This window comes from Pleurodeles waltl, chromosome 12, assembly GCF_031143425.1.
Source record: "Pleurodeles waltl isolate 20211129_DDA chromosome 12, aPleWal1.hap1.20221129, whole genome shotgun sequence".
Taxonomy (NCBI): Eukaryota; Metazoa; Chordata; class Amphibia; order Caudata; family Salamandridae; genus Pleurodeles; species Pleurodeles waltl.
The window spans coordinates 624,543,238-624,558,600 of NC_090451.1; positions in this window are offsets into that span (position 1 = coordinate 624,543,238).

Below are 15,363 nucleotides of genomic sequence, written 5' to 3' on the forward strand. Positions count from 1 at the left end.
GTTGAGCCCCAAGGAGTTGAAAGGTGCCCTGACTGAGTCCACGCCGGCAGGGTGGGGTCTGGTCAGCCAATGACGTCAGTGGCGCCAGTCGACGCCAAGCCCATTACTCTTTCCAACATCAATACGATGCTGCATCAGTGCCAGAAGCATTTAATGCAGTGCCGATGGAGCTGTCTGCTTTAGACAACTCTCCTTCTGTCCCTATACAACCTGTTACTGTTTTTCCTACAAGAGCACACAGTTTTGAAGAGGAGAATGTTGTGTGTCAAAACCCTTTGGACAACACTGTCCAGCCTCCTTTGGGGGACAGTTGGCTGACAGAACTGGGTGAGGCTAGTGGACTTGAGTTCTCTCCAATTTTTAGACATACTTTCTCCTCCTGGTATGGCAACTCAGGTGAGTTCTTATGCTGAGGTATTGAGGAGAGCAGCTGTAGTCTTAGATTGGCAGCTTCCCTCAGTGGAATTACCCACAGATCCTTTAGTGGATGCCCTTTACCAAGGTGAGACAGGAGTGGAGCCTTTCCTCCTTTATGAATCTTTATATGACCTTTTGTTAGGAGCTTGGGTGAAACCAGTAACTGGAGGTCCAGTTGACAGGGCTATAACCCATAGGCATTGACCCAACCTTGGGGACCCAGTTTATCTCTTGTGATATCTCGCCACAAAAGGTCTGGTGGTGCAGGCTGCTACGGCTTCAGTGGACCCTAGTGTCCTTCCTTTGTTCCATCAAATAAAGAGTCCACATGGCTCAAACATGGTGGGAGAAATGTTCTCTGCTGGCAGTTCAGCATTGAGATTGTTAAACACAGCATGTGTTCTGGACAGATTTTCCAATGCATTATGGGATACAGAGGGACGCATACTGCCTTCTCTTCCAGAGGAAGCCAGGGGTGAACTCCTACAGGTGGTGCAAGATGGCCAGAAAGTGGCTAAATTCACCATAAAATGTGATATGATACCACAGATTCAGTGGGTAGACTTATGGCTCAGTTAATTGGCCTGCAGACATGCATAACTGCGTCAGTCTATGTTTTCAGAGGCTGTACAGAATAACCTGAAAGATATGCCATTTGATGGTGTATGTTTATTTGATGTACATGCTGATTCAGCTTTGCTGCGACTTAGAGCTGGTCGGTGTGACAAAGCCACCTAGACGTCTTTGAATGCTCCAATAGGATTCTTTCTTTCTGATTTTTGAGGAAAGAAATGTTTATACATGACTGAGTTGGAATATGTATTTCATCTGGTGACAACCAGTGTAGTGGTTCTGCTTAATGCAGGGGTACATGGTTATTGAGATAACCCTGTGGTTTTTTACATGATTTGTCATGACCCTTATTCTGGCCTAATAGGATAATGAGGGATATTATAGGTGCATCTTTTTGGAAGGACTCTTTTTAACTGGAGTCGTTCTTTAAAGTAAACCCTACTGTCCCATAATAAGTGGCTTTTGTTATTATTATTTACTCTTTGGTGCAGAAGTGGTGACTTTCTACTTCAGGTCTGTTTTGATTCTTAGTCGATACCTGATATACAGGTCAAACATCTTTCTGTACTCTGAAGAAGAGCTTGAGCTCAAGTGTTGATACCTTCATGGTATGTACCGTACTCTAGGTGGAGTGTCTTTTGTATGCTATGGTGAGCTGGGATTACTCCGATTGTGAGCTATTAGACCCTCATTTGAGAGTTCAGAGTTCCACCCTCTGTAAAGTGCTATTTTCTCTAGCTTACAATATCATACATTTGTGATATTGTGTCCATTAGATGGTACTTTTGATATTTGCAACTCCATGTAAGTCTCAGCATATGATTTACCGTACAATAATCGTCTTATTAGTCTTGGTTAATATGTTGGTGGCTATTAAACTTTTATATGGTATTTGTATGACCTTTATGTTTCATTTATGGGCGTTCATCAATAGAATGATGTTCCATTGATTGGATTATACAGCACTGAGGGTGTCTTTCTCAAAATTCCTTCTTGTATTTTCAAAGAAGGTAGCTTGTAGCGTACATTATTAGTTTATGTGGGTTCTACTTTTACCCCTGGCACTTGCATTATGTTTAAGTGATAGATCACACTACTTATGATTGATAGTAAAAGTTGTCTACTTTTGCTAGATGTAGTACGTTGTACACCAGAAGGTTATCGTCTTGTGAGCCTTAATACAGTGTTTTTGTTCTTAAGATTCTAATCCTCACCTTCATGTAGACATTTGTTGGTGTATACATGTTGTTTGGACATTGGTTTTTTTTTTCTCCTGGGATTATGTCACGCCATTATAGGCTTCCAAGGAGACGTAGTCTCTCAGTCGATTCTATTCACTGTGTTGTAAAGAGTACTTAATATTCTTGACTCTTTAGGGGTTGCTATGGTGCTTTATAGTGCTATTACTTAAGATTTTGGTCTTTTCTGAAGGAAATTTCCCTCTAATGGTTTACCTTTTCTTCCTTATGAAGATGTTCATATATGTTTGTACATGAGGGGAATAGGTGTTTGCCTCATAACTTCTACTTTTTGTAGAAGGCTTTTATTACTATATGAAAGGATCGTTGCGGTTCTAGGTAACTATTTTCATCATTCAACTGACTCTAGATGTTGGTAGTTTGGGTTCAGACTTTGCGGAGTGTTGTCCCTAGATGGAATGTACAAAGTTGGTTGGATCCTTTTTTATCATAAACCCAAAAACTTAAAGGATTCTAAGTATGGGAGACCATTTCTAGATCATCTGTAGATGTGTCTCTATTCATATAGTAAGGTCACGTACTAACCTTGGTTTCTGCTAGGCTATAAAGGTTTCTTTTTCATACTCATTATCTTATTCAACTTCATACTACTATTGCTTGTTGGTGGTGTCTCGGGCAATTTGCATTACTCTGACGGTTTGGATGGCTGTTGCTTTCCTAAGTGGTATGATCCCCACTGTAGGTTGCATACTGTTGTCAGTGATATCTGACTGATTACTCTGCCTTATGTTTGTATCTATAAGTAATACATTTACTCTTGTTAGTACATAGATGTTTATTTTACTCCCATATCAACATATATATATTGGGACATATCCTAGAGGTATTTGTAATATCTCTCATGAAGATTCCTAGGGAACAGACTGATTCTGTGCCAATAATTCCTACTGTTGTCTTCAACTTCTTTTTAACAGAGCATTTTTGATGCTTTATCCACAGGAGATGGAGATTTCTCTGTTTTTACAAAGCAGATCTGGCTAGGATAGAACTTAATAGGGCAAAAAGGTATTGGTCAGTGGCATGGCCTGCTGATCTGTCGTAGTTTGGACTCTTGCTCTGAGCAAGATTGCTGGTCTCAGGATGACAGTACTTTAGTTTGTAGGTGACTAAGTCTCTTCCTATAACTAGTTGTAACTGTTGTCCAAACCTTACCGGCTTACGAGCAGTACCTCATCAAAAACATAATAGTAAAAGGTGATTTGTAGCAGTCGCTTACGCATGGACTCAAAGTACAATATCTCAGGGTTGTCGTGGTTAAACGGAAATTACCCTTTTCTCACAGATTTATTATGTCTCATACAAACAAAGGCAATAACACAGATGCAGTGAAGTTATAATAGGTTTTATTCAACATAACTGCAATTTGTGATAAGTTGCATGAACTGCAATGATTAGGATAATGAATATACCAAGCAACAGTATTGTGAAGAAGAGAGTCATTGTTATAAAGACCCCCACCTTTGTGCAATATATGAAAAAAATATATGTATAGGTATAAGATGGAATACGCCCTAATACCCTAAGGAGAATAGGTCAAACCTCCTACCTAAAAGGAGAGCTGGGTTCGTTAAACCTAAACTGCCAAAGCCGTGTCCATGAGAGGAGCCCCCAACCCTTGTTACCTTGGAATGAGGTCTCTATCTCAGACTCCGCAGGGACACGAAGACTGGGTTAGCGTCAAGATGACTGCAGCATCGGTATCATCGATGGTGGCGATGCCCTCTGGTCGGAATCCCTCTGATTATCTGTCTAAAGTGTATTGTATTTATACAGATCTACAAGGTCCCCTGACATAAGTGTTATTCATAACAATAGATAACAGGCATGCTTGGGACGGCAATTAATATCAACAGTCCCTCGAAAGTATAGAGAGGGAAAATCCCTAAGTGTGAATACCTACTGTATGTTTGTCTTTCGTGATTGATCTTGACACCTTGGCGCAGTGACACTGATAATAGAACCCATAACAAGTGGCCTAACTATAAACAAGGCCGCCATCTTAAAGGAAATAAATAATTAAATGGACTAAGACAGAGCAAGCTAAGTAGGTTAAAAGTCACTGGGTGACGGGGGCATGAGATTACAAGCCTACGGCTAAGCTAACTCCTGTTATCCCTTTAAAACAAACTAGGATTCACTACACCCTCCCCATTGCCGTAACAGGTATGATGAAGGTAAAGCAATCCAAACGCTAAAAAAGCTGCTACTGAACAAAAAGCCAAAAAACAAAAACAAAAACTCAAGCTAAAAAATTTACTTAATGACAAAATAATTGCTGTGTGTTAAAATTCCTTTAAAAAACATACAGAGATGTTAATATCAACCATGACAAGTATAGCAACTTTTAGTATAATCGCTTATTTTAGAACCGGGAACTGGTAAGCAAATTCATAAAATCATGTGTTATATGCAGGATCTTGAAGAATGTCATCGAAGTCACCATTTAAGGATCTTAAAAACGAGTCAACATCGTCTGAAGTGAAATCGAGAGCTGGATGGACAAACGGATCCACAGAGCAGAAGTGAGCCACATTCATCGGTGTATCGACACTCGCTCCAGCGCCCTCATCCATATCAGATCTTATAACAGAAAGTTCATAGGTGGCCTCGCGGAGCAACCTCAGTCTCAAGGGGCATGACCGTGAATGAACCCTCATTGGGGACAACAGCAGTTCGTGGTCCACAGGAGATGTCGGAGCAACAGCAAGACAGACCATAGGCAGATGTTCAAAGAGGCACCATATGCAGCGGAAGACCGGCTGTACACACCAGAGTAGCGGCCGGAATGACAGCGACCAGTCAAACTCCAGTTCCACCAGCAAAGGTGTACCGAATATCCGAACCATGCGTTCACAGCACAGTGGGGTTGACGGGAGCAGCTCCATTGCTCTGTGTTGCTGGAAAGAAACAACCACCGCGAATCAAAAGAAATAGCAGTAGTAGTCCGCCAATTAAAGCCAAAATAATTGGAAAGCCACCAAACACACTGGATGGCTGATGGGATGACTCCGAAGACAGTCTGAAAGATGGACACAAAACCAGACCCGACAGCCTTAAAGAAATGAACAATCCCAGTTGTGCTTGAAGCATTGAATATTCTGGATACCAGCTCTCCAAAGTGTTTGGGGAAATCGGTATTTAAAAGGGATTGTATCTCGGCTGATGATCTCGCAATCTGGAGAGCATACGTCTCTTTTGAGGATGTCAAGGCGACCTGTTTCTGAAACAATAGCGCCTTTAGTCTACTCAACTTGTCATAGTTCATATTAATAATATCTATGTGGGGCCACATTTCAGATACTTGTATCTCTCGTGTGGGGGGCAACAAAACATGTCCACAACACGCAACGACCTTCGTGACTAAAATTGCGTAGGCAATTCCAGGTCGCAAGCCGCAACAGCTTTCGTCGTTCAGTAGAACATAACTTCCATTGGAAAGTACATGAAACACTGGACGAATCAAGGGGACGGGAGTACCCTTCAGAAAACAGGCCAAATTCGCGACCCCGCATTGCAAAGACCGTGAAGGGACACCTGTTTGCATATCATAGAATGACGAACAGCAGTCTCACATTCACTTCCGCTAAGAAAGACCTCCTGTTCACCGTTCAGACATTTGTAGTCAAAGGGCAACTCCCACTCCTCCTTAATAAAGCTATCTCCTAGTTGCTCATATCGTCCCACCGCAAAATGTTTCAGGCAGCTCGAGAAACGAAAGGTTGAAATCGGTAAATTAATAATGCTGTGCAAGAGCCAGATAGTTGAAGGACTCTCTGCTACCATGAAGGGCAACGTATCTAATTTCTCCACTTGAAGCAGGGTGAAACGAGCCTCCCTTTTAGCCATTGTCTCTTGTTCCCTGGAAAAATTAAAAGCAGCAAATAGTTCACTCCCATTAATGTACTTCCATGGAATGTGGCCACTTTTCAGTGTCTGTAATGTCCAACCCAGCTGTATGATGGAACGTAGCTGCGTTTGCCCATGATATAACCGGGACAAGTCAGTCTGAGTGATATCAATAGCAGACGACACTATGTTTGATAGTGAATAAATCCTGTAGGACAGCGTGTTCATGCCATTGTCGACAACAGCTAATGTTTTTTCCAAATTCTCCTTATCTAGTTGCCTTAAACGTGCAGCAGCCTCAATTTGGGAAAGTTTCCAAATTTCATTATACATAGCATATAAAAACCGTTTCGAGCGTTGTTTCCTAGGACCTAACAGGAAATCCTGCAAGTCTACACTGTCAGAAAGAGTGTTCAGGTGTTGCTTAACCGCTGTTAACGTGTTCGTCTGCACCCATTGCTGGCACAGCTTACCCACACTGTATGTTGTAATTATACCTGTATGTTGACCTGATATAAAGCAAGGGTCAGGCCTGTTAATGGAAAAAAACCCTGAAGAATTTAAGAAACGCTTTTGACACTCATCAGTGTCGGAGGGCCAAACCAACCACCCGCCGGGACGGGAAAGTGAAGAATTATAGGCACCAGCCTTAACCATTGCATCTAGCCTGTCTTCTGAGACATTGAGAAAGTGTTGCCAATCTTTAAATTTTGTCGGAGTAGGGATACTGGGCATGTTCAGGTCTTTGATTTTCGCTAACCCCAGACATGATGTCTGCTCAATAGTGTCATTTAAGAAAATCATTTGCACAGGAATCAGGCAAGCTCAAGACAAAGCCTCCCTACCCTGTATCTGCCAATCTTGTGTCCCCCATACACTTTTCAAATCAATAGTATCTTTCCAATATTCGTAACCCTCAATCGAGAGCCGGGAAACAAAGGGATCTGAATAAATCAGTTTCGTATCTGTTAGCAGCAGTTTTCTAATTTGTGCCGGAGGTAATTTAAAATAATACGACTCTGCTTTTTTTGTATCATGCCCAGAAAAGTATGTAAATTTTTCGCTGTAATACTTCGTACTCCCCACCTGTGGTGTCGAACAATGTTCCCATTGTGTATAATTCAAGAGAGGCCTATATCTAGTTGCACGGTGTAGGTAGTGATGTCCCCAATTGTTATAGCAGAACATTTCCCCATAATTCATTGTATAATCATATACATCATCACTTCCAAAAGCGGAATAGTCCTTCATTTCAGTCAGCATTGAATCAACTGTTTGGACATCCCAATCATCAGAGACAACATTAGGTGTAATAACATCAGACATTGAAATTTTGAACACATACGGTATTTGAATAATCTCTGTAGGCCCATATATATCGAACAGAACTTTGTCCCACACAATCCCATCAGTAATTGGTATAGCTGTAATATTGACAGGGGACAAATCACGTCAGACCTTATGTGAAGAATGATGTGGTGTTAAAATTTCATCAACAGGCTCCACAGAGGAGCGATCAGCGATATAGTGACCATTAATTAGTAAAAAGAAAACAGTCACAAAACCAATCCATAAAAGTAATGCAATGAATGTCAAACAGAACCAGAGATAGTTCCATGGATATATCAAATAGTTCTCCTTAAGCCATTGATGGAATTTGCTACTTCTCGAAAGTTTGTCAGACTCAGTTGAGGATGAATCCGAAGAAAAATCATCAATGTCTACAAAATAGCCAGAGGAAGTCTCTGCAAACACAGGACCCGTCGAATTCTCATCCATTGCTCGTGGAAGTGTTCGTGTAAAACACAGCCAAATCCTGAAGCGGGGTGGTCTCCGAAGTTGTTACTGGAACCAACAAAAGTTAATTTTCCGCCCTCCCCATGGTCGAGGAAGTGTTCGGAACAGCAGTTGACATAGTTGCATAGTCCGTAGTAGTGATATTCATCCTATCATGTAGATGGATGTCGTGTTGGGTAGTGAGAGGGGATCAGTAACTACCCAAGGGACCTCCTGGTCTACTGTGAAGAATCGGCCACATGGTGTAATTTGATGTCATCAATGGAGATGAATCTGTTTGATTTGGAACCAGACAATGGTGGAAGGATGACAGTCCTGGTGCCTTTTATCCCCAAGACTGGTACAGGTGCTCTGTATGATGGACCAAACTCTTTTTTCACAGTGATCTTTTCACAAACCAGATCCCCAACGTTAGGAATCCAGCCAGTCGAAGTTTTCGCCAATTCCCTTATTCCCAAGGTGGCAGCACTTGTGGATGATTTATCATCACGGAATTGTTGAAGCTCCTGTAAAACAGCGAGACGTTCTTTTATGTCAAATGGTGTTTCTGCTGCCACCATACCAGGGGCATCAAGATCGGGGACATACATAGGTGTCCCGAAGAGTACCTCATATGGAGACCTTCCCCCCAAGGACCGTCTTGGCAGATTATTCAGTGCTCTCTGGACCCCATATAGGTGATGTAACCAACTGCGGCCTGAACCTAATACTCGAGCTGTTAAGAACTGCTTTAGATCACGATTCCGCCTCTGCACGACCAAATTTCCCTCGGGATGGTATGGTGAGGAGTAATGGAGTTCAACACCCATCGTTCTCATGGTGTCCCTGAAAGCTTTAGAGGCAAATGCAGGCCCTGGTCCGAATGGAATGCTGCAACCGCATATGTACCGATAAAGATCAGCAAATCTTTTTTAACAGTCCGGGCGTCAGCCGACCGCTGTGGCCATACCTACAGGAATCTAGAACAGGAATCTACAGCCACTAAAATGTATTTATATGCACCATCAGGCTGCAAGGGACCACAATGGAGTGGCTTGTCTGACACTAAGAGAGATGTCTGCGGAGGGCGTTTGATATTTGAGCCCTTAATCTGCTGACAAATGTTACAGCAAAGGACATACTGTTTAGCCCGTCTGCATAGACCAAGCCACCAGTACCGTTGTTGTAGAATGGTGATAGTGGCCTGTATACCAGCATGTGCAGAAGCGACACCCTCGTGTGCGGCTGTAATCAGCTCTAATCTCTGGTCTTCATTGGGGATTACTCGATCACCTACCCCAGGAATCGTTGCATAAGAAACATTCTGTGCACTAATATGGTAAGTATAGTTCGTAGGGTATCCTTTCGGAAGGGTCTTGCCTGCAGCCGAAGCTTTAATGCCAATCAGTATTTCATTATCCAACCTCGTCCGAGAACGAGTCACTGCAGCCACAGAAGCCGTAGCTACTGATGCTTTGGCCGCTTCATCAGCCAATGTATTGCCGGCAACGTGTATTCCTACACGTTGGTGTCCTAATGTATGAACTACATGGACACATGGTAGCTTCTCCTTAAGATCAGCCACCCTTCCCCACAACATTTTGTGTTTAATGGTGTTCCCTTTAGAATCTCTAAACCCGTTCAGTTTCCAATGATTGAGATAATCATTGTATGACTGGACGCAGTAATATGAATCACAGACTATCAAAGTCTGGGTTCCTGGCTCAGTATGTTCGAGCGCTAGAAGAAGAGCCTTAAGTTCGGCCAACTGGGCTGTGCAGTCCCCTAAGGTCTGTGTGTAGGTATTGTGAGGATGGAAAACTCCGTCTTCCATCGTCCCGCAAACGGCTGCGCAAGCCGCCGAGTATTGATGTTTAGTACCTAAAGCCGGTTGTGCCGACCCGTCAGTATAAATGATGGTATTATAACTGTCTATTGGCAAGATATGTAGAGGAGCGGGGTACTCCTGTTCATACTGGAGAAATTCTTGTTTCTGAAGTCTTGGGTCAAACACATAATCAACATCAGTGGCGGTCAGAGATGTTGCCCATTGAATCCAACGTGGATGTAATGCCTTAGTGTTTGGAACGCTCGCTTTAGTGACAGCGTCTAGGGCCGGCACCGGGGAGACAACAATAATTTGTTTCCCCTGGGCAAGTGGCCTCTCCTTTATGACGGCCATCTGAATTGCTGTCAGAATCTTTTCTGTAGGTGCAAAACGTTTCTCAGCATTGGAGTATAAGTGTGATTTGTATGCTATCGGCACTGTGTCACCCTCATTAAAGGTAACATAGGTAAACCAAAGGGCTCCAGCAATTATTCTGATGACCAAATTTATTTTATTGTCACGTGTATATAAGTGTCTAGCTTCTAGCATGTCCCGTTGTATGTCCCTAAGGATGTGTGTGTGTTCAATCGTCCATTTTCTGCTAGAAAAGTTGGGCTGAATTAAGTCATAAAGTGGTTTGATGCGTTCCGCATAATCAGGAATGTATGTTCTGCCAAAATTAAAGAAACCCAGTAATGACTGTAATTTCTTAAGTGTGTTCGGAGGCTGTAACTGAGCACATTTTTCTAGGAAGTGCGGGCCAGGCTCTTCCCCTCGTTCGATAGCTCATATCCCAGGAACAATACACTAAGAAAGGCTATCTTGCTTTTCTTAAAATTAAATTTATAACCGAATTCTGCAAATCCCAAAATGATCCGATCGACCCTCGCAAGATGAATGTCGAGGGCGTCGTCAGTGAGATAGATATCATCCACATAGGACAATGCATCGGAATCAAGCTCGTGCAAAATCGATGTCACACGGGCTGAAAACAGTCATGGGCTATTTTTATAGCCTTGGGGTAAACGACAGAAGCGTTCTGAGAGCCAAAGGAAAATGCACTTAGGTCCCTACTTTCATGTGCTAAATTCTGGCAGAAAAACCCATTTGATATATCCAATGTAGTTTTATATTTTTTACGCACTATATTGTTTATCAGTGCTGTGCTGTGTGAATTTTGTATAGCATATGTGCGAGTATGACTATTTAAATGTCTATAATCAACCACTATTCTATATGAATAATCTGGTTTCGCAACGTAAAATAATGGATTATTCATGGCCGATGTACAAGGCTCAATTACTCCCTGGTATTCAAGTTGTGACAGTATCTCTGTCACTGGAGCTTTCGCTTCATGTTTAACAGGGTATTGTGGCTGCGGGTGCGGTGTAGACCTAATGGAAATAACATGACAAGGAGAGTCCTTGTCCCAACCTACATGATTACGGTATAATGCAGGTGCCTGCGCTAAAGCCCATTCAGCAGCAGAGGCTCTTTTGTGTGCCTCTGGAACAAGATCGGAGAAAGAAGGCAAAATGACATCTTCCCCATGTGGGAGCTTGCGGACATGTTCAGGTGGCCAGTCTCTCTCGGCCAACAGGATAGCACTAGTAAGTTCATCCCAAAATATTACACTAATAATGCGTTCCACGTCTCCCTCTATCTGAATTGTTAAATCATAAACCCGATCAGGTGGGAGAACGCGGACATCCGCTGTCTCAACCGCGATGTAATCGCTAGTTGCTGTCGCATCCAGATGATCTTTCAGACTCTGGCGACATATCGTGACATCTGCTGCGCTGTCCAACAGAGTCACTGCCCACTTCTTGTTCCTCAACAGTGTTCTCAATACTACTGGCATTTTTAACGGTCAGTGCTGCCACTTTCTTCTTTTTAAATTGTGGCTTTTGCTGAGGAGTCTTTTCTTCTTTTTTAATGGTAGACTGTGTCGAGTCTTTCTTTTCTTTCACGTATTCCGGACGTTGATCTTGACGGCCCCCTCTCTCGCTACGTTTATCCGGTGCGTCCTGAAAGGAACGAGAAGGACGTGAATCAGTATATCTGTCTGGGGTTCTAACCTTATCCCTATTCCTGAGATTATACCTCTTTTCGGAGTACTCCGGATGTGGAGAATCAGCTCTTTTATTTCTCCTGTCTTTGAAATCTTTTTGTTTGTCCCAGCGCTTTTTAGAGCCCTCTTGTGCTTGTTTTGTAGCTTCCTTATGGGCGGTACTCGGTATGTCCAATTTTTTAGGTTTGGCTCCCAAACCATCCCGTCCTATACTAGTATAGGTATCGGAGATTATTTTCGGTAGCTGTCTCTCTTGTTCCATATCTGGAGTTTCCCGGAGACGCTGGCGTATTGCCAGTGCCACCGCTTCCCCTTTAATATTACTTAGTATTCTCGAGGAGACGGCGTCAAAGTTACGCATCAATTTCATCCCCAGATCCAGGGCCGGTGCAACCCCATGCTCATTTTGTATTTGTTTTAACACTTCCGGTAAATTGGCAAGTGTAGGGGTACCATGTGTGGTAGTATAAATGGCAGCGAAGACTGTACCCCAAGTGGCACATTCATCCACCGAGGGAACCATCCCGAACGGCAAGCACATAGTGAGCAATCTATGTTTCTCCTGTGGCCCCGTATGGGGGAACACAGCTTCCAGCTGATTTGTTTTCTGAGCAATCCAGAACGGTATTTTTTCCCGTTCCGTGGGCACTTTACCCATAATAGTATGCACTGTTTGTGGATTAATCCCAGTAGCCAATTGATATCCACCAGGTACTGGTGGTGCTGGACGCGCTGGTGTAGTGTTCAATGTTCGCATTACGAACTGAACCAATCGTCTATATAATGCCACTAATTCATTATATAATATTCGTAAATCTGCGAGCGGCATAGTCTGTATGCCCGGGTGAGGTGTATATGTGGCAAACATGGGCCATGTAGGCCCTTCATTACTTAAAGGACCTAGCCTCACCCGTCGTAGTACATGCGGTAGGGCGCCTTCAAACCAGTTCTGATGCTCTTGATATGTGAGCGATATTTCATGATACTGGTATGCTTCGTATCTTACGGGTACGTTCGCAATGTCATAAGTGTGAAATGTGTGCGTTCGTTGGTCAGCCTCAGGAAAGGCAACCCAACAGTAAAACGCTTCTGTCTGGTAAGCTTCAGTCGCTTCTATAATCAGAGTAACATCCCCGCCCTCTTCTGTAAGGCCATGCGCTAATAAATGTTGTGTAAGTGCATGTCTAGCATTTGCAGGAATGTCTATGGTATTAGCCATAGTTGTTTAGAGAAACGGAACACCAAAATAGGGGAAGTTTTTCCTTTTGTGAGTTCGAGCTCGAACAGCCTAATTAGGTGTTACCTGTTTGGCTGAGGAGGATTCTCCCAAAGACCACGGACGTCTCCATATAATGGTACTGAGGGTACCTGTTGTCTGTGAGACAGTGATAGTCAGGATCACCGTAAATTAGTGCCTAAACACCATCGTTGGTGGCGCCATGTCGTAGTTTGGATTCTTGCTCTGAGCAAGACTGCTGGTCTCAGGATGATAGTACTTTCGTTTGTAGGTGACTAAGGCCCTCATTCTGACCCTGGCGGTCGGTGATAAAGCGGCGGCCAAGCCGCCAACAGGCCGGCGGTCTAAAATATGCAATTCTGACCCTGGCGGGAACCGCCAACACAGCCCGCCAACTTAACACTCCGACCGCCACAGCGGTACAAACAAACAGCGCGGCGGTTCCCGCCAACAGCCCGGCGGCAGACAATGTACCGCCCACCCTATTACGACCCACCAATCTGCCACCTTTTCCGGGGCGGGAGCACCGCCGATAAGAACACGGCGGAAACAGACTACGAACGGGAAAACGCTCACCTCTACGCACTCCACGCGAGATTCCGGCAGTATGGAGCCAGAGTTGCAGGTCATCCCCGCACTCCTATTCCTGCTCATATACCAGGAGCACGCCCGGCGGCGCGGAAGACATCGGTGAGTACTGCACCTACGACACAGGGGAGGGAAAAGATTACCGGCACACACCCACCCACCCACACCCACTACAACACACACATCAATGCATTCCCACAGATCACTGTCACAACCCACAAACCACCCCCCTCCGAAATAATGCAAAGACCAAAAGAAGAGATTATAAACGGGCAGATATATTGAAATATGTACACCAGTAATCCCAATAAATAAATAAACTATGTACAAAATATATACAGCTACTAAATGTAGTCCAACCACTGTCCGTGGATCACAGGGGTCCTGTGCAAAGGGGCAAGGCCCAGTCCCACGACAAGAACTCCACGGAGAGAACACTGCAGGGGCATCAGAAAGAAAATAGGACAGGCACCTCAGGGGGAAGGGAAGGGGGGGCACCTCAGCCACTTGAGTACACGACGCCAGATCCACGAGGGGACTCCATGACCACTGGCCCATCCTGGGGAGAGCAAAGCCACAGTCCAAACAGTCCATACAGTGGGTGGCCTGCCCACTGGGCCATCCTGGGGAGAGCAAAGCCACAGTCCAAACAGTCCATACAGTGGGTGGCCTGCCCACTGGGCCATCCTGGGGAGAGCAAAGCCACAGTCCAAACAGTCCATACAGTGGGTGGCCTGCCCACTGGGCCATCCTGGGGAGAGCAAAGCCACAGTCCATACAGTCCATACAGTGGGTGGCCTGCCCAATGGGCCATCCTGGGGAGAGCAAAGCCACAGTCCATACAGTCCATACAGTGGGTGGCCTGCCCACTGGGCCATCCTGGGGAGAGCAAAGCCACAGTCCATACAGTCCATACAGTGGGTGGCCTGCCCACTGGGCCATCCTGGGGAGAGCAAAGCCACAGTCCATACAGTCCATACAGTGGGTGGCCTGCCCACTGGGCCATCCTGGGGAGAGCAAAGCCACAGTCCATACAGTCCATAACAGACCCCACTGCCACTGGAGGAGGCAAGTTGGCCAGAGGACATCCTGCAGCCCTGCCCGAGATAGATCCTGCCCTGCCACGTCTGCCAAAGGGCCAGCGGTTCTTGCCCTGAAGGGCCCAGTTCAGCGGTTCTTGAGACGGCGGGGCCCAGTTCAGCGCTCCTTGCCTTGAAGGGCCCAGTTCAGCGCTCCTTGCCTTGTAGGGCCCAGTTCAGCGGTCCTTGCCCTGAAGGGCCCAGTTCAGCGGTTCTTGAGACGGCGGGGCCCAGTTCAGCGCTCCTTGCCTTGAAGGGCCCAGTTCAGCGGTTCTTGAGACGGCGGGGCCCAGCGGAGCGGTGCGTGAGACGGCGGGGCCCAGCGGAGCGGTGCTTGAGACGGCGGGGCCCAGTTCAGCGGTTCTTGCCCTGAAGGGCCCAGTTCAGCGGTTCTTGAGACGGCGGGGCCCAGTTCAGCGGTTCTTGCCCTGAAGGGCCCAGTTCAGCGGTTCTTGAGACAGCGGGGCCCAGTTCAGCGGTTCTTGAGACGGCGGGGCCCAGTTCAGCGCTCCTTGCCTTGAAGGGCCCAGTTCAGCGGTTCTTGAGACGGCGGGGCCCAGCGGAGCGGTGCGTGAGACGGCGGGGCCCAGCGGAGCGGTGCTTGAGACGGCGGGGCCCAGTTCAGCGCTCCTTGCCTTGAAGGGCCCAGTTCAGCGGTTCTTGCCCTGAAGGGCCCAGTTCAGCGGTTC